At 44.8% G+C, this 26942-nt stretch overlaps 1 protein-coding gene across 13 annotated transcripts in view; it reads right to left on the bottom strand.

The window, feature by feature from the left end:
* PLCE1 (phospholipase C epsilon 1) overlaps positions 1–26942 on the bottom strand; it is a 352529-nt gene that overhangs the window by 286223 nt on the left and 39364 nt on the right. The gene's annotated exons all lie outside the window — the stretch shown is intronic.

Here is a 26942-nt window from a genome sequence, read left to right on the forward strand (position 1 = left end):
CAATCTTGTACAACAAAAACAAAGCCGGAGGCATCACAATACCAGATTTCAGGACATACTACAGGGCAGTTGTAATCAAAACAGCATGGTACTGGTACAGAAACAGATGGATAGACCAATGGAACAGAATTGAAACACCAGAAATCAACCCAAACATCTACAGCCAACTTATATTTGATCAAGGATCTAAAACTAATTCCTGGAGCAAGGACAGTCTATTCAATAAATGGTGCTGGGAAAATTGGATTTCCACGTGCAGAATCATGAAGCAAGACCCCTACCTTACACCTTACACAAAAATCCACTCCACATGGATTAAAGACCTAAATCTACGACCTGACACCATCAAGTTACTAGAGAACATTGGAGAAACCCTTCAAGATATTGGCACAGGCAAAGAATTTCTGGAAAAGACCCGGGAGGCACAGGCAGTCAAAGCCAAAATCAACTATTGGGATTGCATCAAATTGAGTTTCTGTACTGCAAAAGAAACAGTGAGGAGAGTGAAAAGACAACCGACAGAATGGGAAAAAATATTTGCAAACTATGCAACAGACAAAGGGTTAATAACCAGAATCTACAAAGAGATCAAGAAACTCCACAAAAACAAAACCAACAACCCACTTAAGAGATGGGCCAAGGACCTCAATAGACATTTTTCAAAAGAGGAAATCCAAATGGCCAACAGGCACATGAAAAAATGTTCAAGGTCATTAGCAATCAGGGAAATGCAAATCAAAACCACAATGAGGTTTCACCTCACCCCGGTTAGAATGGCTCACATGCAGAAATCTACCAACAACAGATGCTGGCGAGGATGTGGGGAAAAAGGGACACTAACCCACTGTTGGTGGGAATGCAAACTGGTCAAGCCACTATGGAATTCAGTCTGGAGATTCCTCAGAAACCTGAAGATAACCCTACCGTTCGATCCAGCCATCCCACTCCTTGGAATTTACCCAAAGGAATTTAAATTGGCAAACAAAAAAGAGGTCTGCACCCTAATGTTTATTGCAGCTCAATTCACAATAGCTAAGACCTGGAACCAACCTAAATGCCCATCAACGATAGACTGGATAAAGAAATTATGGGATATGTACTCTTTAGAATACTATACCGCAGTAAGAAACAACGAAATCCAGTCATTTGCAACAAAATGGAGGAATCTGGAACACATCATGCTGAGTGAAATAAGCCAGTCCCAAAGGGACAAATACCATATGTTCTCCCTGATCGGTGACGACTGACTGAACACCAAGAGGGAAACCTGTTGGAGTGAGGTGGACACTATGGGAAATGGTGGCTTGATCAGCATAGCCCTGACTGTTAATGAACAACTAAATACATTATCCCTCTTAGTAGTTTTTTTTATCTGTTCTACTTAATATGACTGGTTTAGATCTGTAATTGATGCACAGTTATTCTTAAGTGTTGAAAATTAACTGAAATGTGATCCCTGTTGAACATGGTGGTGGGAATGGGAGAGGGAAGAGATGTATAATTTGGGACATGCTTGGGCTGACTTGCCCCAAGTGGTGGAGTTGGAAGCATACCAGGGGATTCCAATTCAATCCCATCGAGGTGGCATGTACCAATGCCATCTCACTGTTCCAGGTGATCAGTTTCAGTTCACAGTTAGTCATGGTGAAGGGACTGGGAGTCAAAGGGAGCACATAGACAAGTCTAGTACCTGCTAACGCTAACTGATGGAGTAAATAAAGGGGAGAGTGATCCAACATGGGAAGTGAGAATCTCAGCAGACTCATAGAATGGAAGATGTCCTAAATAGCACTCTGGCCTCAGAATCAGCCCTAAAGGCATTCGGAGCTGGCTGAAAAGCCCATGAGAGTATTTCAGGCATGGAAAGCCAAGACACTCTGGCAAAAGATCTCTGCGAGTGAGATCCCAGTGGAAAGAACAGGCCATCAAAGAAGGAGGTACCTTTCTCTGAAGGGAGGAGAGAACCTCCACTTTGACTATGAGCTTGTCTAAACAAGATAAGAATCGGAGAACTCAGAGGGCTTCCATAGCCTTGGAAACTCATGACTGAAGCATAGGGAGATTACTGATGCCATAGACAGGAGTGTCAATTGGTAAAGTCAACAACAGGAGTCACTGTGCACTTACTCCTCATGTAGGATCTCTATCCTTAATGTGCTGTACATTGAGATTTAATGCTATAACGAGTACTCAAACAATATATTTCACTTTGTGTTTCTATGGGGGTGCAAACTGTTGAAATCTTTACTTAATGTATACTAAACTGATCCTCTGTAAAAAAAAAAAAAAAAAAAAAAAAGAAATTATCAATTCCCAACTTGACTCTCACTGGGATTAAACATGACAATAGGTCTGCTCTGATTTCATCATCATTTTAAAAAATCATCTATTATTTTTCACTTTATGTTTCTGTGTGGGAGCAAACTGTTGAAATCCTTACTTAATGTATACTAAGCTGATCTTCTGTATATTAAGATAATCGAAAATGAATCTTGATGTGAATGGAAGGGGAGAGGGAGTGGGAAAGGGGAGGGTTGTGGGTGGGAGGGACGGTATGGGGGGAAGGCCATTGTAATCCATAAGTCGTACTTTGGAAATTTATATGCATTAAATAAAAGTTTAAAAAAAAAAAAAAAAAAAAAGCCTTTCTTGAGGACATGCTAAATGCAAAGCACCCCGGGAGTCTCCCGGCAGATACAGACGCTAAAGAACAAGAACTGGTCCCTTGGGCCAAGAGGGGCAAGCGACAATACCCAACCACCAGTTCACAGGGTAAAAGCATCACACGTGCTCATGAAAAAAGCTTGGGGGCTGGCACTGTGGCATAGTGGGCTAAGCCTCTGTCTGCAGCGCCGGCATCCCATATGGGCGCCAATTCGTGTCCCAGCTGCGCCTCTTCTGATCCAGCTCTCTGCTGTGGCCTGGGAAAGCAGCAGAAGATGGCTGATGTCCTTGGGCCCCAGCACCCAGTGTGAGACCTGGAAGAAGCTCCTGGCTTTGGATAGGCACAGCTCTGGCTGTTGCAACTAATCAGGGAGTGAACCAGCAGATGGAACACCTCTCTCTCATTCTCTGCCTCTCACTATAACTCTACCTCTCAAATAAATAAAATCTTTAAAAAAAGGGCGGGGCGGGGGGAAGCTTGGGGTCACGTGTACAATTGGTCAGCTCCGAGGAAGACATTCCTCTACCACAAACCTTTACAAATCATGACCTACTAGAATGCAGAGTGATCTTGATCGCTAACAGCAAGCGCTAAGCTGGGCGGAAGGATCTCTACGTGCCACGTTTAGTTCTTTTTCAGCCATCCAGTCCTCATGACTCTCTGGATTAGGTGTTATTTTCATTATTCTCATTTTCCAGGTGAGAAAAGCCGAGGTTCAGGGAGACTAAGTAAATTGCTGAGGCTCCACTGCTAGTTAATGGTGGAACTGGGACTCCTTCCAGGGCCCAGCTCTTAACTGCTCACCCAGCTGCCTGTATAACGCATTCCACTATTATGAAAGCTCAAAGACATGGAGCGCCTTCCAGAAGTTTCCCCTCCAGAAAGCTCTCCCTGGGACAGTCCACTTCAGGTTCCCAGGGAGGATGTAAAAGCATATCCAAGACAATTAATCAGGAACAGCAAATGGCTCGTTCTAGTCCAGACGTTTTCAATTTGCAAGTACCAAATAAACGTTCAGTCAAGGAGTCAGAGAATAATAAAATGAAAATGAAACCTTGGGGAAATAATGAGAGTCTCACCTTAAGACTACAGTTTTTTAAGCCTTCCAAAGTCATTGTTCTTTACAAAGACAACTACTGGTGAAGCAGGAGGCTCACTACCCTTCATCCTCAAACAATAAGTCAGTTTTAGTCCAAGTAGCAAAAGACACTTTGGACATTTCTCTTTTTTTTAATTAAAAAAATGAAAGAAAGAGGGGATAGGAGAGTCCACTGTCTTTGTGCTTAAGGAAATAAAATACAGCATGTTTAAGTTGCAATGTGGAGCGGAGCCTTCATATGTTATTACCAGCATAATTTCAACTCTCTCCAAAGACATCTGCAAAAGAAATTACCAGTCAAAAGGCTCCACAGCAAATTTTGCAATCAGGCCATACGAAGTCACAATGTATCTACTGCTCAGACACCTCACCTGTAGTCCCAGCCTCCTATTCCCATGCCCTGAACTCTCTGAGGAGGAAGAGGTGAGGAGAGTAAGTCATACTTACTTTTTCTCAAAGATTTCGTATCATCTTATCATAGATTGGTATTTACAGTGGAGGAAACAGCAAAAGAACCATTGGAGTGCTTCTTTAAAGATTGCTGGCAATACTTCTGGTCACATGCAAATCAATCAGACTTAAAATATTGCTTTTGGTATCTCACAAGCTTCCAGGTTTTCCACTCACTCTTCCTTCCCGCCCCTATTTCATCAGTCATCAGTCAAGGGGTTGGCATTGTGCTGCAGCAGGTTAAGCCACCGCCTGCTGGCATCCCATGCAAGTTCCAGCACGAGTCCCGGCTACTCCATTCCCCATCCTGCTCCCTGTTAATGTGCTTGGGAAAGCAGCAGAGGATGGCCCAAGTGCTTGGGTCCCCACAGCCATGAAAGACCCAGAAGGAGTTCTAGGCTCCCGGCTTCAGCACCAGCCTAGCCCAGCCTAAGCCCTTGTATACATTTGGGGAGTGAACCAGCGAATTAAAGATCTTTCTCAGTGCGTCTCTCTGCCTTTCAAGTAAATATGTAAATCCATTTTTTAAAAAAAAACATTAGTCAACTAACCCTGTATTGAGGCCCTGTTTTGTGCAAAGCACAATTCAGGATAGAAAGGGCCACACAATTAAATAAGAGCCTGGACAGACTTCATAGAAAAAGTCTGGAACCAGAACCAACAAACAATTCAGGGGTGGCACTGGGGTCATGAGAAATTAGGAGAAGACCAATCAATTTTAAGGTTTTCTACACTAATGTTTCTCTACAAGGAACATGTATTACTTTTGGTTTTTGTTGTTGTTGTTTGAAGCCTAGAGAGATAAGACTTGAAAAATACAAACGAAGCTCCAAGTAGTGAGTCTCTGATCACGAGGCTGTCTGCCGCTCCGTGGGTGGTTTGATTGTGATCCCGTTGGCAAAAACACCCGTCTTTAGCATGCTGAGTCATCCTCAAGAACAGTGGGCTGTATTTGGCTCCAGCGCATTTCAATTTGGAACCCAAGTTATTTTACCAATGGTGATTTTAAGCTTTAAAATGTTAAATGCAGTGCTCTCATAAGAATGTACTTCAATCATGCCCACCGGCCTCCAATACTGTCTGGTGTTTGACCATGTGATCAGAAATTTCCCAAAGTACTGCTTGGTGTTTGATCATGTAATCAGAAATTTCTAGCTGGTCCCTAGATACACATGTTTATCTCCAATATTTATGGAATTATGTATCTTTAAAAAAAATTATGGAGAGGCAGAGAGAGTAGAGATGAACAGAAAAATGGACAAAGAGAAAGAGAGTTCCCATCCTCTGATTCCCTCCCCAGCTCCCTGCTGATGCCCTGGAAGAGCAGCAGGAGGTAGCCCAAGTGCCAGGGTTCCTGCAGCCATGTGGGAGATCCAGATGCAGTTACAGGTTCTTGGCATTGGAGTGGCCCAGCCATCTGGGGAGTGAACCAGCAGACGGAAGGAAGATCTCCCTCAATCTCTTCATCTCTTATGTAATTCTGACTTTCAAATAAATAAACATGGGTGGCAGGGGCCCAAATACTTGAGCCATCCTCTGCTATCTTCCCAGGCCATTAACAGGGAGCTGGATAGGAAATGGAGCAGACAGGATTCAAACCTGCGTTCATACAGGATGCCAGCAATGCAGTCCATCGCTTAACCCACAGTACCACAATGTTGATAACAATAAGTAAATCTTTAAAAAAAGATTTATTTATTGGAAAGGCAAAGTATCAGAGAGGGGGTAGAGGGAGAGAGAGCAAGAGAGAGTGAGAGAGAGAGCAAGAGAGCGAGAGCAAGAGAGAAAGAGAGATCTTCCATCTGCTAGTTCACTTTCCAAATGGCCATAACAGCCAGGACTGGGTGTGGTCAAAGCCAGAAACCAAAAGCTCCATTCTTGTCTCCCACAAGGAAGGCAGGAGCCCAAGTACTTGACCACTTGAGCCATGATTTGCTGACTTCCCAGTGTGTTAGCAGGGAGCTGGATCGGAAGCAAAACAGCCGGACTCAAACCAGAGCTCTGACATGGAATGCTGGTGTTGTAAGCAGCCTAATCTATCGTGCCACAATGCCAGTCCCAGCTGTCAAAATTTTAACAAATGTCTCTTACTCCTGAAAAACAATCTCTTCTGTAACTACAATTTCAATTTCTTCTAAGTAACTCTAGATTGCTTGGATTTTTCTTTTCTATGTACATTTTCTAGTTCAGACTATTTAAATGTCTTATCTCACAGTAAGAAAATGTTGTATTTTTAAATCACCATTAATTCACAAAGCGATTTTGGTTCCCAAAAGTCCTTAACCTGAAAAAATCATCAAGGTCTTGTGAGCAACTTTCCACTACCCAGTCATCTGATGGCATCCAACTAAGCTAAATATCAATGTAAGACTCTGCTGCAGCTTCCTCCAAGGACCCCATCTCATAAACTGGCAACAGGCAAGGGCAGAAGCATGCAGGACATTAACAACCTTGCTTGTTTGCTCCATCAGTCATGCTATGAACCTGGCTTAAACATTCTCCACAAGAAAGGTAACAAGGAAGCTGGTTGCACCAATGACCTCTGACTTGAACACACCGTTGGCTGCTGTCTATCTCCACCTTTCCTTGCACTTGATTATGATGAACTTAGGATTTATATGCTTAGGGAAAACTTCTCAAAATTTTTTCTGGCAAGTAGTTAGATCTTCTAATTCATATTTGGTATACAGTAATTATTTTTAGAAAACATTAAAAATATTATGAGTATTGCATTTAGAATTCAACTCACAGGCTACTAGGTTATATGCCCTGTCAGAGAAGAATGTGTAGACTGGAGTGCTCTATGAGGTCTTCACAACAGGGATAGGACATAGTTAGGCTTGGAAAAATGGCCAGGATCCTAAGTAGTAGAGTGACCACAGCAAGACAAGAAGAGGGAACCTGCTTATGCAGGAGCTTAAGGATTAGCAGGAAACAGAATAGCACTATCCATAATAGCTTCAAGCTTGGAACAACCCAATGACTGAAAGGAGTAATAGAATCAAAGTAGCATCCTCAGGAAAAGGAATAGGAAAGAGCAATGAGATTGCACCAACTATAATCACCTGCAATAACATGAGCGAATTTCAGACACAGTGTTGGGCAAAAGACGACATACATACCGTGCTCTCCATGAATTCATTTATTTGAAGTTAATAACAGGCCAAATGAGGGGTGAGAGCTGAGTGCAGTGGTTAACATACTGCTTGGGCTGCCCTCTTTCCATATCAGAATGCTTGGGCTCAAGTCCCAGCTCTACTCCCAATTCCAGCTTCTTGTGTTTGCTGTCCCTGGGAGGCAGCAGTGATGGTTTGAGTACTTGGGTCCCTTGCCACCCACATGAAGGAACCAAACTGAATTCCTGCTTCCTGGATTAGGCCTGGCCCAGCCTGACTATTGCAGGCATTTGGGGAGAAAACTAGACCATGGAAGATCTATCCATCTTTCTCTCTGTGCTTGTCAATTTCTAAAAATAGGTCAAGCAAATCCACGGTGTTAGAAAACAGGACTAGTGGGGCAGGCATTTGGGATACCCATATCCTGTATCAGACTGCCTGGTTCTTCAAGTTCTGGCTGCATGCCAAATTCCAGCTTGCTGCTAATACAACCCTGGGAGGCAGTAGATGATGGCTCTTGGGCCTCTGCCAAACTTGTGGAAGACCAAGGTTAAGCTCCAGGCTTCTGGCTCAGCCTGGCCCAGCCCTGGCTATTGTAGGTATTTGGGGGAATAAATTAGCAGATAGAATGCCTCTCTCTCTTTCTCCATCACACCATCAAGTAAAATGAAAATAAATAAATAAAAATTATAAAAAGAAAACAGGACTAGGTAGTTTAGGGAAGGCAGGGAAGGAAGAAAGGAAAGAGGCTATCGGGATTCAGTGAACTTCTAGAGATGGCGCTAATGTTCCATGTGTTGATTTGGAACACTGCTCACTTTGTGGAATACAGTGACCTGTACACTGTGTATGGCTTATCTATTTCTCTGTGGGTGTACTATACCTCAATAATAACTAAAATGGAGGAAATAAAAGGCCAAGGATAGTAAGGACAATTCTGGAAAGGAGTTGTTAGGACTTCCTCGTGTTCCTGGTAGGGTGATAAATGAACCAGTCAATTAGAAGGTCCAGAGAAAATCCATGCATATAAGAAATTTTGATAAGTGACAGAGATGGCATGTCAAATTAGAACCAGAAAATGAATATTGATATGGATGAAAATGGATCCCTACCCTATAGCAATACAAAAATCAAGCATTTGAGATCAGGGAATTGAATGTCAAAAAGAAAAGTTTAAGACTGCTAGTAGAAAACACAAGTGAATATGTTAGACTTTGGGTAGAGAAAGAAAATTTAAAAGCCAAAAGCAGCAATCACAAAATAAAACAAACTATAAAAATTAAGAATATTGGGGCCACCACCGTGGCATAATAGGCTAAGCCACTGCCTGCAGTGCTGGCACCTCACATGGGTGCCAGTTTGTGCCCCGGCTACTCCTCTTTTGATCCAGCTCTCCACTTGTAGCCTGGGAAAGCAGTGGAAGATGGCCTAAGTGCTTGGGTCCCTGTACTCACATGGGATATCTAGAAGAAGCTCCTGGCTCTGATCAGCTCAGCTCCAGCCATTGCATACATTTGAGGAGTGAACTAGCAGATGAAACACCTTTCTCTGTCTCTCCCTCTCTCTCTCTCTTTCTGTAGCTCTACTTCTCAAATAAATAAATAAATTATTTAAAAAATTAAGAATGTTATTTATCAAAGAAAATCTTACAAAAAAGATAACTTAAAATTTGGAGAAAATATCTGCAGGACACACAAGCAAACAATGATAGCATCAGAAACATATATTTAAAAAATCCTACAGATCAATAAGAAGCACAATCAACCCAACAAAAAATGGGCGGAAGAACTCATGCATTTCATAGAACACACACACACACACACACACAGCCAAGGAAAACCTCATCTGTGACTAGGAAACTGCAAAATTAGCCATGGGGAAATATTTATGACCTGTTTGATTGACAAAATAACAAGTCAGACAATTTCAAGTACAAGTATTGGAGAGGCTGCAGATGAAAAGAATCTTGTATCCATTACTAGGGGAGGTGACATGAGAATGGATATGCAACCCCTTTAGACTCTTTACCACTGTCCCCCAAATTTGAGCACATGCCCTGTGTCCTAGTAATTCTATTCCCAGGCATTCCTATCTAAGAGAAACTTCTAGCCATATGTCACAAGCAACATATCCAAACAGGTTCATGGAAGGACTGTTTAAAATAGTAAGAACATGAAAGCAATCTAGTTGTTCAACAACCAGGGCAAACATAGTGAACTATATCATACACAGAGACATTCTACGGTAATTTAAACAGACTAAAGCAACACACAACAGTGTAAGTGAAACTTAGGGAAATAATGTTGTACAGAAGTTCTAAAAGATTACACACTTTTATATAAAGTTCAAAACAATCAAAATTAAAAATGTATAGTTTTTTAATTGAAGTTTCAGTAAAGAACAATTAACCACTCCAAAGTGTACAACACAGCAGCACATGGTAAAACCATGAAGTTCTTAAGAATATATTCAGTGCAATGATGTGACGCAAAATGGAAAGTAAGGGGATGAGAGAGCCAAGCCTCAAGATGATAGTACCAGGGATAGGGTAGGGCGGAGTGGGAGGTGGGAATCAGTGTAAGTTTGGAATGCCTGGAGGGCCCCCCATGTGGCTAGATGTAGGGATTGGTCAAGGTCCTAGCTTTAGTTCTGGGTGATAAGTTTATGGGTGCTGATTTCAGGATTGAAAACGACCACCCACAGAAACCAACAAAGCAGCCAGTCCTCTTTGCCTCACGTGAACAGATGCTGTCATCAACTTTTTGCAGAGTACAGAAGGCAAATTTCACAATGACTGCTTTGAAAACAAAAAACCGGAGAAGTACCACTCTGTTGACGGCAGTTACATCACTTTCCATTTTACGTAATTTCTTGGGAGTAAAACAAAAAGAGGTGTCTAAGACAAAAGGGCCTCTGACATAAGCATTAGATTTGGAGTAAGTCACGTGGACGTGGGAGAGGGAGGAAGTTGGCCCGTTGTCTTAAAGGGACACAATTGTCCTCTCCCTGCTGCAAGAGAATTAGCTCAAACGCTTAGAAGGTCAGGCTGATAACCCACCTCCTCCATGAAGACTTCTCAGACCACACAACCCTCCTGCAACCCTTCGAGTGCTTGGAGACTACATCATTATTCCATCAGGGCCCCTGGAGAGAAAAATCTGTATTTGCAGGGAGGTAATACAACACTGTGGTTAAAAACTGAGGCTTAAGAGTCAAAGGAATGCTCGAAATGTTCGAACAATGTTCGAAATTTTAGAAGGTTTTGGAAAGTGCCTGAACCACAACAGTAACAAGGCCAAGCACTTTCCAAAATGTTCTAAAATTTCGAAACATGGTTGTTAACATATGTTAACATTCAGCATACAACAACCTATTGGTCTTTACAGCAACCCTAAAAGGTCGGTTATATTCATATCCCCAGTGTAGAAATGAGAAAACAGAGGCACGGAGAGGTTATATAACTTGCATGAGGTCACAGAGCGAGTAAGTGCAGGTCTAGAATGTAAGACAGGCCGACTCCCACGCTCATGCACCTAACCACCATGGAGCCGTAAGCCCTCAATAACCTAGCTGTTACGACTCCATCAGTTCCGGTTTCTGTCCTACGGTGCACAAAGCGTGTTTGGCATCCTGGGACAAGACAGAGGAGTAGGATTGAGAGCAACCTGGGTTTCAGGCCTGGATTTGAAACATGCCTAGCCAGACGGAGCAAAGCCAGCGTCTCTCTTTGAGTCCTGGTTTTTTCTTCTCTGTAAAACAAAGGATTGGCTCTGCTAAGGTCCCTGCAGAGCTGATGTTTAATGAGCCTGGGGTTCCTGGCTCAATTCCTCCCAGACTAGATGATACTGGCTCTTCCTGGGCCAGCTCTGACCCCTCCTGCTGGGCTCAGTGTCTTGCATTTGGCTCTGCTTCCCATAAATAAGAGAAAAAGAATGAGCAAGAGTGCCCTCCTGAGAGACTGGGAGGGAGCCCATGGCTCCTCTGCGTGCTTTGAAGAACGTGCAGTCGTGAACCAGAAAGTACTGCCTGCCAAGGGAAGGAAGGAAACCAGACTAAAGGGAGAAAAGAACGCACACAATCTGGCTGCATTGAAGAGCACCTCTGAATACTCCAACAACCCACAATGTTACTGCAGCAAGGATGAGCCAGTATCTTACAGAACTGAGACAGGATGTGCTGTGAAAAGCCACAAGGACCAGAGAAGGCAAGACAAATGCGATCAACTCTGCACCATTCAAAGCCATTTACTCTTGGGAAGCTGGTGGAAGAAACGAGAGATAGTATATCCACCTCTGACTCTCTCCTCTCACCATGAATCTCCCCAGGCCAGCACTGTGTCTTAGGAATGTAGGCATTTCAGGGCCCCCAAAGGTACCATGGTTCTGAATCAGTTAACATTAGCAGATCCCCATCAGAAAGATGCATTTCTATTCAGGATTAAAAAGGAGCTATCAGAGTCAAGAGATACCTGGACTGTGCTTCTGGGTCTTCCATCATGAGCTATGTGAACCTGGTCAAATAATTTCACCTGGCCAGGGCCTTGGCCACTTTATCCATAACAATGAGTGGCTGAGTAAGGGAAGAGATGTATAATTTGGGACATGCTCAAGCTGACTTGCCCCAAATGGTAGAGTTAGAAACATACCAGGGGATTCCAATTCAAACCCATCAAGGTGGCATGTACCAATGCCATCTCACTATTCCAAGCGATCAATTTCAGTTCACAATTGATCATAATGAAAGGACTAAGAGTCAAAGGGAGCATATAAACAAGTCTAGTACCTGCTAACACTAACCGATGGAATAAATAAAGGGGAGAGTGATCCAACATGGGAAGTGAGATACTCAGCAGACTCATAGAATGGCAGATGTCCTAAATAGCACTCTGGCCTCAGAATCAGCCCTAAAGGCATTCGGATCTGGCTGAAAAGCCCATGAGAGTATTTCAGGCATGGAAAGCCAAGACACTCTGGCAAAAGATCTCTGTGAGTGAGATCCCAGTGGAAAGAACAGGTCATCAAAGAAGGAGGTACCTTTCTCTGAAGGGAGGAGAGAACCTCCACTTTGACTATGACCGTGTCTAAACAAGATAAGAATCGGAGAACTCAGAGGGCTTCCATAGCCTTGGAAACTCATGACTGGAGCATAGGGAGACTACTGATGCCATAGACAGGAGTGTCAATTGGTAAAGTCAACAACAGGAGTCACTGTGCACTTACTCCTCATGTAGGATCTCTGTCCTTAATGTGCTGTGCATTGAGATTTAATGCTATAACGAGTACTCAAACAATATATTTCACTTTGTGTTTCTATGGGGGTGCAAACTGTTGAAATCTTTACTTAATGCATACTAAACTGATCTTCTGTAAAAAAAAGAAAAAAAGAAATTATCAATTCCCAACTTGACTCTCACTGGGATTAAACATGACAATAGGTCTGATCTGATTTCATCATCATTTAAAAAAAATCATCTATTATTTTTCACTTTATGTTTCTGTGTGGAAGCAAACCGTTGAAATCCTTACTTAATGTATACTAAGCTGATCTTCTGTATATTAAGATAATCGAAAATGAATCTTGATGTGAATGGAAGGGGAGAGGGAGTGGGAAAGGGGAGGGTAGTGGGTGGGAGGGACGGTATGGGAGGGAAGCCATTGTAATCCATAAGTCGTACTTTAGAAATTTATATTCATTAAATAAAAGTTAAAAAAAAAAAAGAAAAAAAAAAAGAGATACCTGGACTGTGCTTCTGGGTCTTCCATCATGAGCTATGTGAACCTGGTCAAATAATTTCACCTGGCCAGGGCCTTGGCCACTTTATCCATAACAATGAGTGGCTGAGTAAGGTTGGAGACAGTAGGCTTCCAGCTCAAGAACTCTGTAGTTCATAAAGTTACCAAATACTTATTTTTAATTCACCTAGAAAAGCATTCACTTGTGCTAACTTAGTTTTTATATTCCAGGTCACTGGGGCACAATAAACTCCATGGTTCTCAGCACATGACACTTGAATTCAAGAGAAAAACGATGATAGCCTCAGGTCTCAATAGCACCCTGATTCTTTTCCACCACTTGGTACCAATGAGCATCGCCACGTATGGTGACTTGGCCAAGGGAGGTGAGGGAGAGGGACCAAACTCTAGTCTGAAAATTCTGTGCCCAGGACACTCAACCCAAACCAGAGGTGCACTGAGGATATGTGGGTGCCCCTACCTATCTCTCCCTGCTGCAGGAAAGCAGTAGGTGAGATGGTAAAGCAATGGCCAAGTTTGTTTCAGGGTTGTGTTTTATACAGAATTTATAATTTTACCTGTCTTAAAACACTTCCAGAAACTGCCTTTCATCTACAGGTAGCTTACAAGGCCAACAGTAAAACCAAGCCTATCCTTTAATGCCATATATCAGCCCAATCTGTATCAGCTGGGGCTACTAGAATGAGACTCTAAAAATCTCAATCCTAGATAAAAGAATTAAGACATTTTGTATCATGACATCATAAGTGGAAAACAGAACCAGTCTCTCAAGGTAACTTCAAAGGAACACCCTTTATTTAGCTGAGCATGTCTTGGTATTTAAAATAAACCTATTTCATTACCTTCATACTCCTAAGCAAATGTATTTTGTTAAAAAAAAAAAAAATACAGGCCAGCGCCGCGGCTCAATAGGCAAATCCTCCGCCTGCAGCGCCGGCACACTGGGTTCTAGTCCCGGTCGGGGTGCCGGATTCTGTCCCGTTTGCCCCTCTTCCAGTCCAGCTCTCTGCTGTGGCCAGGGAGTGCAGTGGAGGATGGCCCAAGTCCTTGGGCCCAGCACCTGTGTGGGAGACCAGGAGAGGCGCCTGGCTCCTGGCTTCAGATCAGTGCGGTGCGCCGGCCGTGGCGGCCATTGTGGGGGTGAACCAACGGAAAAAGGAAGACCTTTCTCTCTGTCTGTCTCTCATTGTCCACTCTGCCTGTCAAAAAAAAAAAAAAAAAAAGACAAACATTCACTGGCTTCTCCAGGCTTCTGATTTCCTCTCTTTACTGAGAACAGTGGCTCTTGGCCACCACCATCAAATCTTCCATTTTGAGGTCCTTGACTTTTCTAGCCAGGAAGATGTGCACTGGGTCACTTGCATGTTTCTTCCTTTATGGTGTGATCAGTAGCCACCACAATCACTCACGCTGTACTTCTGGGTCAGACTCAATTTCAGATACTCTGCCTCTCCTTCCCCTGAATAAGAAGTTCCCCAAAATTTTTTTTTTATTTGGAAAATATGGCCGCCGGAATAATGGAGTTCTCATCACACAAATATCAATCATGCCAGAATCACACCAGCATACAGTGCCCACATTTGGTGTGTGGCCATCAAAAGGAAACTGGCTGCTCCACCCAGGGCCTGGGACCATCTCCTTGGTCTTATTAAAGAGAGAAAATAATGCATTTGCTATTAAACAGTTTAGAACTCAAATGAACTTTTCCCTTGTAGAACAGAGTTTTTCAAGGCTAAGGAATGGCTATTGGGTGGAAGGATACACAATCTGGAAAAACTGAAGCCATGGGGCTCTCCAACTGCCAAACTCCCACACACTGGCTCTGGAGGCACATCACACTCACTATTAAAGTGTCACCATTTCTAATTCGGTGCTAAATCTTTCTGAAGCACAGCTACCCAACACAGCCTACCCGACAGACTCACTCTCCTATCAAAACACAGGGACAAAACAAAGTAGGTGTTGGTGCTGAAGATCGTCTAATCTCAAGTTGAACGTGAAGTTCTCATTCACACTTGGTACCCTGAAAGGGGAGTTGGGGGTTGTTCACTTAGCTCGCAGCACTTCTGAAAAGAAAACAGGCTGCCTCCGGTTTTGTTTTGCTGGCTCCAGAGTCGTTTTGTGTCCCCCGTGCACCCAGGTTCCTCATTCTGAATTCTTAGCGCCTGGTGTCAGAGGAGAAAGAAACATTCCACTTGCAGGGAGATTGTGTAATAACTGCCAAGCACTTGAACTTGACCAGCTCAAATGTCTTTTCTCCTGTTTCTAGACCTTGTGAAGTAGGTGGCAACCTCATTTTAATGGTGCGACCATGCAAAGAGATGCTACTGAGTCAGGTTTCTCAGCCTCAGGCCAGCTGCTGAGAGCTCTTGAAGGTCATGGTGGACCTTAAATTAAAATGGAAAAATGCTAAAGTACATTCCCAGTAGTTTCAGGTATGCAGTACGATGGTGAATAAGCTATAGGTTCTGACTCATGTGCAATCTGCTTTGGACTTTGTTCTTGCTTACTTACTTCTAAAACTTCTTAAATGTACTTGTAAATTACAGCAATTCAGTTTTTTTAAAAAAAAATCAAAACTTCGGGCTTGGTTTCCTCCCCCTAGCAGGCTGAGTCATAAAAATAAATCCTACCATTTCAATAGCCAACACACCCCTCACATTAAGAATTGGTATTGTTCCCCACCATCTCCTATTTCATCCCAAGGTCACACCCAGCTCACATGTGAAGAAAGAAACAGTTCAAGGACTCATCCAGCCAACATTTGCACATTGACTATGAGAACAGAATCTCTGCCAAGTTACAGGGGCGAGTTGCATCAGAACCTTCCAGAGGAACTTCTGAGAAGCAGTTATGAGCATGGACTTCAGAGACAGCCAGGCCTGAGTCCACTTCCTCACACTGGGTGACCCTGGTCATCTTACACGTACTGAGTATGCTTTGGGGATGTGGAGGCACCCGCCTCGCAGACCCTTGCTATGAGAAGGAAAGAGAAAAGGGCAGGCACACAGGAAGCCCAGTGCCCCGCACACTGTGAGCACCCAGCAAGTGCTTGCTTTACAGTGCCAGGCAAGCCAAGGCTCATCAGTGATGGAAGAGCGCCTCTCCTCTGCCCTGCCAACCACCAAGTGCTGGGGGTGACAACTCAGACAGCAAGGAGGCACTGCTGGGAGAGGAACACATTCACTCAACCCAAAACCCAGGGCCAGCATTTAAACCAGGAAGTCATAGGCTAAGGTGCTTCGAGAGTTTAGGGGAAGTGTATAACTTACAATTTACAGGACAACATATGCCAACTGTATACACACTATCTGACACACAGCAGGCAATGAATGTGCCTGTCCTCACTCTCTCTGTGTGCCCAAAGGAACTAAAATCCCAGGCCCTAAAGTGACTTGCTCCCAGTCACACAATCAGCTAATGGCAGAGCTGGAGTCTGTATTTGGGTATTTTTAGGAGAGGGGGTTGGTGTCTCAGGTCTAGGATTGAGGGTACTGGGGTCAGATGGCTTGCAGAAACTGGATGAACACCTGCCAAACCCCAAGAATGATCTCCCCAAAACTATAACCACAGCAGGCTGTCCCAACCATCCCCTGCCACCACGCACGATCCTCTCCCTGGCCACCCCTGAGAAGCAGAAGCTGGATTCCCTCCAGGGCGTATGGACCCTTAGCTGGGATGGACTGGGCCTCCCGGAGGCCAGGGACCCAACCTTGGGGTCTTGAGAGCAGGGCTCCTTCCCTCTCCAGCCCACTGTAGCACATGGCCGTCTCGGGAGCTCCCTTGCAAGCACAGAGAAGCTGGACACTCTCCCAAGGCTTAAAATGGTGAGCCAGGGACACAAAGATGCAAATATGACTTCTGTTTCTCGGGCCAAGTCTGGGGAGGTGACAGGCAAGGATCCCTGGCTTCGTGGGACTGAAAGAGCCTCTTTGTGAATTTCAATGGAAAATCCTAACTCTGCCCTAGGTATTGCACAGCCAAGCCGCTTCCAAGCTTGGAGGGTCAGAGGGAGGACAGCTCATGCGCCTGCCCTAAGAGTGGGGAAGGAACAGAGGAGACATCAGGAAACCAGTGTTCTTCATTTGCAATTCGGCGAGTCGTGCACGAAACATCTATTGAGAGCTCTGGGGCTGAGTCGGGGCCACAGTGGGTACCGGGGGTGGGGGGTGGCTAGCAGGAAGACCACCAAGAGGATGGAAAACAGCTCACCCTGAAGGCTGGATGGGAGTGAGCCACATCTCTCAGGCAGGAGTAGGCGATGTTTGCCATAAGTGACCGGATAATAAATATTTTAATCTTCGCAGGTCATACAGTCTGTCACACTGCCCAATTCTGCATGACAGCATGAAGACAGCCACTGGCGGCACACAAAGGAATGAGTGTGGCTGCGCACCTGTAACTTTTATCTGGGAACACTGAAACTTGAATTTCATATAATGTTCATTCATAAAAAATTATTCTTTTAAGATTTTTTATCCTTTTAACAATGTAGAAAGGATGGTGTTATGGCACAGTGGGTTAAAGTCACTACCAGGAATGCATGCATTCTACGCAAGTGCTAGTTCTAGTCCTGGCTGCTCCATTCTGATCCAGTCCTCTGCTTATGGCCTGGGAAAGCAGTGGAAAATGGCCCAACGTCTTAGGTCCCAGCACCCACGAGGGAGACCTGGATGAAGGTCTTGGCTCCTGGCTTCAGCCCGACCCAGCCTCAGACATGCAGCCTCCTGGGGAGTGAACCAGCAGATGGGAGATCTTCCTCTGTCGTTGCCCTCTCTGTCACTCTTGCAAATAAGTAAATAAATCTTTTAAAAATGTAGACTCTACTCTCAGCTTACATATTAAGAATATCTGGATTGAGGTATATGGGAGTCCAGCCAAGGCCTTTCCAGGATTACCTGATACTACAGATTCTTCGTACCAATGCTGGGACTGAGCTGAGAGAAGGGAGCTGCACAGCACCCAAGTTTTAAGGAGACACTCACTAATAATTACAGGGCTGGCACTTGTCAGACCCTCAGAGTGAGTGCCCCCTTAAATTCAACACTCTAGACATCCATCAGTCTCACCCTAGTTCTGCTCCCAACCTGAGCAGAAGAGGACATTATTATGAAGAGGTGGCCTCCTTCTCAGCTATCACTGTGCTGGTTGCCTGCCTTGCGATACACAGGTTTGCAGATTGACAATCGAATTAGCAGCCACTTGTTATAAAATGCAGAATTTGGATAAGAAAAACCGTGTGTGTGTGTATGTGTGTGATGTATAGGTCATCTCTATACACATAAAATATAAAAAGCTTAGGCAGAAATAGAGGAGAGAGAAACTGAAAAGTCATACAGCCCGACTGCAGGGAAAATCGAAAGGAGGAAGATTTTAAAACATCTCACTTGATGTGGCTGGCACCGTGGCACAGTAGGTTAATCCATTGCCTGTGGCACCGGCATCCCAGATGGGCGCCAGTTCTAGTCCCAGCTGCTCCTCTTCCAATCCACCTCTCTGCTGTGGCCTTGGAAAGCAGTAGAAGATGGCCCAAGGGGCCCCTGCACCCACATGGGAGACCTGGAAGAAGCAGCTGGCTCCTGGCTTTGGATCAGCGCAGCTCCAGCTATTGCAGCCGTTGGGGAGTGAGCCAACAGACGGAAGACCTTTCTCTCTGTCTCCCTCTCACTGTCTGTAACTCTACCTCTCAAATAAATAAATTAAAAAATCTTTAAAAAAAAAAAAAAAACTCACTTGAGAGTTGTTTCTGGTAGGATAATGTGAGAAAGGCCAAGAAGATCAAGTCCAAAGAATGTGTCTGACGAGTTCCACTGTGCATCAAAACTGTCAACCCTCTTTGCCACATTCTTGACTTTCATCCATTATACCTATATAAACATCAAAATGTATCCTGCTAATCACATGTCTGATAATGTATTTTCATCCAAATTATGTAAACATCTCAGAAATAAAAGATAACAAGTACACACACACAATGACAGGACCCAGCAATTCTACTCAAGAGAAATGGAAACCTTTGGCCATATAAAAAGTTGTACTTGGGCCGGCGCCACGGCTCACTAGGCTAATCCTCCACCTTGCGGCGCCGGCACACCAGGTTCTAGTCCCGGTCGGGGTGCCGGATTCTGTCCCGGTTGCCCCTCTTCCAGGCCAGCTCTCTGCTGTGGCCAGGGAGTGCAGTGGAGGATGGCCCAGGTGCTTGGGCCCTGCACCCCATGGGAGGCCAGGATAAGTACCTGGCTCTTGCCATCGGATCAGCACAGTGCGCCGGCTGCAGCACACCGGCCGCGGTGGCCATTGGAGGGTGAACCAACGGCAAAGGAAGACCTTTCTCTCTGTCTCTCTCTCTCACTGTCCACTCTGCCTGTCAAAAAAAAAAAAAAAAAAAAAAAGTTGTACTTGACTGCTCATACATCATTCACAATAGTTCAAAAGTGGAGACAACCCAGTGCACCAAAACTCATGAGTGGGTAGTAAAATAAAAATACAGAACATTATTCAGAGTAGACAGTAATGAAGTACTGACACATGCTACGAACCTTGAAAACGCTATGCTAAATGAAGAAGCCAGTCACAAAAGACCACGTACAAAATGAGTCCATTCACATGAAGTCCAGAAAAGGTGAATTTATAGAGACAGAAAGTAGATCAGTGGTTGTTTGGGTCTGCAGGAGGGGTGGAAAATGGAGGGGATGAGGGGCAGGATACTAGTGAGAACAGAGCTTCTTCTTAGATGAGAAATGTCCTACAGTGTAGCTATGGCAGTTGTACACATATCTGTGATTATATCAAAACCATTGAACTATACACTTTAAGATATATACTGTGTAATCATATCTCAATAAAACTGTTCAAAAAATATACAATTACACATTTCAAAGTAGAAGAAAAAATTTTGAATGTTCCCAAACACAAAAAAAGATAAATGTTTGAGGTGATAGAAATGTTAACTACTACACGTTGTACACATGCACTGAAATAGCACACTGTATTCCATAAATTATGTCAACTAAAAAATTTAAACTAAATTTAAAAAAAACAACCAGGAAAACAATCAGAGCGCTCTCCTGCCCTGCAAGGAGATCTGCTACTGTTTCAGAGGAGGATGTGCACTCCTCACTCTGCAGCCCAAACACCCGGATTTGTGTTGCTGTGGGCGGACAAAGTTTACCACTGAGCTTTCTGAGCGTTTGCAGGGTGTGGATGAGATCAGGGCTCCACCTGACGGCCTTACCCTTGCCTACTAGTTCTGATTCTTTTCAGGCCACATGCTAACCATGGGCCTGTTCTGTTTGAGAGGGAGAGGGGAAGAAGGAGAGGGAAAGGGTGAGAGAGCAACTCCTCCAGTGGTTCACTTCCCCAATGCTCACAAATGCTGAGGCTGGGCCAGGCTGAAGATGGGAGCCAAGGACTCCATCCAGGACTTCCAAGTGGGTAGCAGGGACTCTGCCTCCCATGGTGTGCCTCAGTAGGAGGCTGGAACCACAAGGACAGCTTGGCCTCAACCCCCCAGGCATGCTGATCCTGCATAGGGGCATCCTGAGCTCAGCTTAACTGCTGCATCCCAAATGCCCACCCCAGCCTTGGCCAATTCCAAAGGGTGGGTCCGCTCCAGCTGCTCATTCATATTATTCAGAAGATGGAGAAGGAAAGGGAAAGGAATCCCAACACCGACACTGCCCCAAAGAGTCCATGAGGAGAACAGCAAAGGCAGGAGCATTCACCTCAAATCAGAGTCAGGGGCACGGGTTTCCATCTTGCCTCTTACCAAGTCCTAGCCAAAGAGGTAGTGCAGCTACAGAGATGTACAAGAAGATTCAGCCTACACTCCCCAAGGCAGCTAACAAGGGAAAGCGGTGCAGCCATTGCAGAGCTGGCTTCTGACAGCCCGTCACATTTTCCACTGATGCACCAGACGTGACTAAGCCGCACAGGGGCTGAGCAGAGGCTGGGTTCTCTTTCACTGTGCTCAGCAGGAAAGGGCCAGCAACATCCTATGCCATGTCATGAACCCGACATAGCCCTTAGGAACGGAAGCAGCAGCCTGGCAGATCACCAAGCACAGGCTTCTGGTTTAGCCTAAGTGCCCCACAAAACTTGAATTACTGCACCATCTAAAGCGTCATAACATCTAAGCTTCACAACAACCAAATTTCCAGACTGGAGGACAAGCTATGCCTCCAATTCAGCTGCCATCTCGTACAACCTGTACAGCAGAGCTCATTCATAAAAGTACGAACTTAGAAGATGAATTTGTATTGGTTGGTCCCTTTATACATTACAGGACATTGTTTTTCTCTTGAGCTTCCATTGAGTTCAATGAGAAAGAGACATAAAATATAGAATGATGGCCATATGTATCAACAGAGGTACTTTTGATAAACACGTATCATTGGCTCTTTAATTTTCCATGCTTCAGAGTAGAGGAGGAGGTGAAAAAACATTTTTAGAAGGAAGAAAGCTGAACAGGAAGCAGCAATACAAAAGCCGGCTTGGACCTTCCTTTTCAATTTATAGTTTTTCTAGTCTGATTTTTCAAAATAAATTTTATTTTTAATTTATTCTTTTCATTTTTGTTCTTTTTCTATCATACAAAATTTTGCTTTCTATTTTGCAATCTATACAAGGGTACTTCAAAATGTACATGGAAAAAAGATTTGAAACTTTATTTTAGTATAAAAATTCTGAAATCTATGCACATTCAGGGTCTTCAAAACATTAATGGAAAAGGCATATTATGAGAAAATTGTGCATGGATTTCAAAATTTTTTGCACCCAAACTTATCTTTTAATTCCATTTTCCCATAATGTTCCGAAGCAACCTCGTCCTCTTGCACAGTAAATCCTCCTGGGGATCAAGGAAGGAAAGTAAAGGAAGGATCGCACTCGGGAGCTGGTGGAATTTCCGCCCTCGCCGCCCCTGCCTTCTCTGTTACATGAGCAATTCCAGCAGGGCAGAGCAGGAACTTCTTGTATTTCACACTCATGGTAACTCTAAGTATCGATACGCCCCCCAAAACTCAGGCAGGGAAAGAATTTTCTTAAAGGAAAAACACCCTCACCCAATCTTTAACCTGGAGACTTTAGGCATTTGCCAGAATGCCCCATTTTGTTGAGCAAATAAATCAAGTGTGGAAGAAGGGAGTATGGAGGGAGTACGGCTGGAACTGGATGAGGGCAGGGTTTTAATTTTTTACAAGCAGGAGGAGGACCTCCATACAGTTCACCAGTCAGCAAGCATTAATCCTCATTAATGTCCTCTGTACAGATCCATTCTTCTCTGCACAGCTGTGCAAATATAAGTTAATTGGGCCGTTTTGACTAAGGCATCCAAAAATAAAACAAAAAAATTAAAAATGTGAGGCCAAAGGAATTAATTGGACAAATAACACATTCTTCAAATGTGTGAGGATTGTGCATGTAGCCACATCACAGATGGAGAGACACACAGTCGTTCCTTAGTATCTGCTGGGGATTGGTTCCAGGACCCCTCAAATACCGAATCTTGTGCTCAAGACCTAGTACTTACACAGAACCCACACATCCTCCCACACACTTTAAATCATCTCTCACTGGGGCAAGCATCTGGCACAGTGTTTAAGTCATCACTTGGGATTCCTGCATTCCCTATCACAGTGCCTGGCTTCCAATCCTAGCTCTGCTCCCAGTTCCAGCATGCTACAAATGCACACCCTGGGAGGCAGCAGGGGATGGCTCAAGTAGTTGGGTCTCTGCCACACCTGTGGGTGATCCAGATTGAGTTCTCAGCTCCTGGCTATGGCCTGGGTCAGCCCTGGTTGTGGTGGACATCTGGGGAGTGAACCGGCAGATGGGAGATCTTGACTCTCTTTCAAATCAATTAGAGAAGTAAACCATCTCTACATTACTTATAATATCCAATATTCTGTAAGTGCTGTGTAAATAGTTGTGATGCTGTACAGTCTAGGGAATAATGACCAAAAAAGGTCTATATGTGTTCAATACAGATGTAATATTTTTGCAAATATTTCTGATCTGCAGTTGGTTGAGTCTGTGGATGTGCAGCCTACAAATATGGAAGGTCAACTGTACACTCAAATCTATACCTCTGTAGACCTCCTTAGGGAGTAGCCCACCCAGGCGCAGAAAGCAAGGGCAACAGGCTCCCGACACAGCAGGTCGTGAAGGGCCAGAGTGAGGGCAGTCGCGCTCTCCTCGCTGGCACCTCTCCTGCACTTCCTTTAGTGCCCATACTAACAGAGTCATTCCTCACCCACGTATAAGCGAATCAGGAACAATGAGCTTCAGCAGCCTGCAAGAGTTCACACGCCAGTCAGCTGCGGAGTGCCAACTTAAACTCGGGTCAACTGACTCCAGAAACCATGCTTCTCACCATGACACTGAACTTGACACTACGCCTGCATTGTGGAGAGTAACAGAACACCTTGGGCCCATTTCGTGCCCTTCAGAAATTCATAATCTGATCAGCAGACCAGGATGGAGATGCATGAAATAATCAGAAAACAGGACGAGCAATAAATCTTAAAAAAAAAAAAAAAAAAAAAAAAATGGGCCGGAGCTCTGTGGCACAGCAAGTTAACGCCCTGGCCTGAAGCGCCTGCATCCCTTATGGGTGCCAGTTCAAGACCTGGCTGCTCCACTTCCGATCCAGCTCTCTGCTATGGCCTGGGAAAGCAGTAGAAGATGGTCCAAGTCCTCGGGCCCCTGCACCTGTGTGGGAGACCCAGAAGAAGCTCCTGGCTCCTGGCTTCGGATCGGCCCAGTTCTGGCTGTTGCGGCTAATTGAGGAGTGAACCAATGGATGGAAGAACTCTCTCTCTCTCTCTCTCTCTCTCTCTGCCTCTTCTCTCTCTGTGTAACTCAAGTAAAAAATAAATAAATCTTGGCCGGCGCCGCGGCTCACTAGGCTAATCCTCTGCCTAGTGGCGCCGGCACACCAGGTTCTAGTCCCAGCTGGGGCGCCTGATTCTGTCCCGGTTGCCCCTCTTGCAGGCCAGCTCTCTGCTGTGGCCAGGGAGTGCAGTGGAGGATGGCCCAAGTGCTTGGGCCCTGCACCCCATGGGAGACCAGGAAAAGCACCTGGCTCCTGGCTCCTGCCATCGGATCAGCGCGGTGCGCCGGCCACAGCGCGCCGGCCGCGGCGGCCATTGGAGGGTGAACGAACGGCAAAGGAAGACCTTTCTCTCTGTCTCTCTCTCACTGTCCACTCTGCCTGTCAAAAAATAAAAATAAATAAATAAAAAAAATAAAAAGTAAAAAATAAATAAATCTTAAAAAAAAATTAAAAAAAAAAAACACCAGGAAGAGCAGCAAGCCATCCAGTCTGCAGCGTTCAGGAGAGGGAAACCACTCACAGCAACAGGCAGGGGCTAGGGGCCGGGGCCAGTTATCATTCATCTGTGCAACTTTTCAGGATTTCCACCAGGTTCTGAACTTCAAAAGATGGCGAGAACGCCCTAGGTTAGAAAACACAACTTAGTTCCTGCTGTGGCAAGGTGTGGATGTTCAGAAAGTGCTCTCCCTTAGAGAAGCTCCCTCAAGAAAGGAAAAGGCAGCTGGCTCATCCCCCAGCTCCACCTCCAGGGTTCATGAAGACACCGAGAGCTTGCTTCAAGCTGGTCAGACAGGAAGAGACAGAAGGACCAGAGAGAACTGGCAACCTCTCCCAGCCTCCAGAGACTCAGCGCCAAGGAGGAGACCATTGGCATCCTCTCTCTCAGTTCTTTTCACTGGAAATCAACCATCCCAGGGCCCCTGACTGGCGGGGCAGGGCAGGGCTGAGCCAGGAGGTGGCGAACACGCTCAGAAGTAGCAGGGCTGCAGATGGAGGAACTGGAGCAAGATAGGAGCATGTCAACAATGATTCTGAAGCTTGTGCCAGAGTCACACCCTCACTGGGAAGCTCCAGGGAGGGTTCTGAAGCACCCTCATTCCACTGAAATTCCTGCTGCACTCCAAATGCTCAAGTGTACGTGACTGCAAACCACCCCCCTGCATTTTTCAGCAGGCTGGCTCGCTACTCTGCAGCAGCAGCGTCGTGGTGGGGAGAGCGGAGCAGGGCAGGCAAGCCCGTGACCAGCGCCTGGCCTGCGGCTCAGGTTTCATGTGGGCTCAGATGAACAGATGCGGAAACAAATCCACAGACACTGGCTGGGGCAAGCGGCTAACTGTCCGGAGAAGGGCCTGCAGGCAGGCTCCCAGGTCAGCCCTGATGCTCCTGAGAGCCCGAGCAGTGTCAAAGACTTCTGGGCAGGGCAAATGCTCCCCAAACTGCCCTGATTTAAAAAAATAAATAAATAAAAAATAAGAGCTAGGGCAGGTGAAGATGCCCATGGAGATGCTTCATCCCACATCAGAGTGTCTGAATTTGAGTCACAGCTCTGCTTCAACTCCAGCTTCCTGCCAGTGCAGACCCCTGGAGGTAGCAGGCAATGGCTCAAGTGATTGGGTCCCTGAAACTCAAAAGGGAGACCCAGACTGAGGTCCTGGCTCCGGGCTGGCCCAGTGCTGGCCATTGTGGGCATTTGGGGAGTGAATTAGTGGATGCAAGTGCTTCTTTCTCTTTATCTCCCTCCCCCCCCAACAAAAAAATTTAAGTACACAAACAAAAACCCACCAAGAGTCCAGTGTAAGCTCCTAGCCAATGGTTATCAACTCCCTGGAATCACTAGGGGAACTCTGACAACAGATGCATGGGGTGCCCTGCCTCTGTGATCCTGACTCAAGGATCTGGTGGAACCAACAAACTGTGACATGGAACCACCGTGAGAATCACCAGATGGAACACAGCCGATTCTGACATACCATAGGCAGAATCCACGACTGCTGAAATGAACTGCATTCCTGTAAAAGCTTTCTCGAAATTCGGTAGCCTTCTGGTCTTGAGCATCAACTACCCAAGAGTGCCAACTGACTAGATTACAATCCTACTTATGCCGCTTACTAGCTAAATGACCTTGGAGCAGACATATGACTTCCCAGAGACTCAGTTTTCCTAGCAATACAATAGGGTTAATAATCACACCGACAACATTCAGTAGTTAATATGATGCCATAACCTTGAACACATAAATTATTTAGCCCAGAGTCTGGCACATGCTCAGTGTTCAGTAAATGTTAGCTATTATTTTGATGATGAGGACAATGATGATGAAAATAAAAATACACCAGTTGCATTTCAATAAATGTGGTGTTTTTCTATTATAGTATTTATTTCTAGGGACAGGCTTTAGAGGAATTATGAAGAACTGAAATGTGGGGGAGTTTTAGAACAGTTTCACATGGAGAGCAGTTGAAAGAAACAGGAGTGTTTAACTGAGATAAGTAAAACAGGAGAAGGTACATGGTACTGCCTGCAGATGTAAAGACCAAGTCAAAGGCAGGTGGCTTGATCATGTGTATTTCTAGAGTGGGATTCTGATCTTAAAGAGGGCAGATTGGCTAAAATTCAGAGGACCTGGAAATTCAGATAAGAAAAAAATGCTTTATTTTTATTAATCTCAGAAATTTAGCATTTCCTTCAACTATGAATATAGGCAACAAATCTTAGTAGTTGCAGTAATTTGTCATCAACAGAAATTAGTTATTTACAAGTCATATTACAATTGCAGTAGGTAATTAATTGATATTTAAGGTCACCATTGCCGTGGCTTGTGCAGGACTGAAGGCTTTCCCAGGAAAGTGCTAAAACTGACAAGGTCCCAAGCAAACCATTCCCGACATTCTCATTATTACTTTGAAAGGATGGTTGTTTTCACCAATACCATTACTTAGTATGTTACTGAGGAAGCACTAAACTGTCATATCATGGTTCCAAAACATATCTTGAAAACATATATCAAAATAATTTGCCTTGTAAT

The sequence above is a fragment of the Oryctolagus cuniculus genome, chromosome 15, assembly GCF_964237555.1.
Source record: "Oryctolagus cuniculus chromosome 15, mOryCun1.1, whole genome shotgun sequence".
Classification (NCBI taxonomy): domain Eukaryota; kingdom Metazoa; phylum Chordata; class Mammalia; order Lagomorpha; family Leporidae; genus Oryctolagus; species Oryctolagus cuniculus.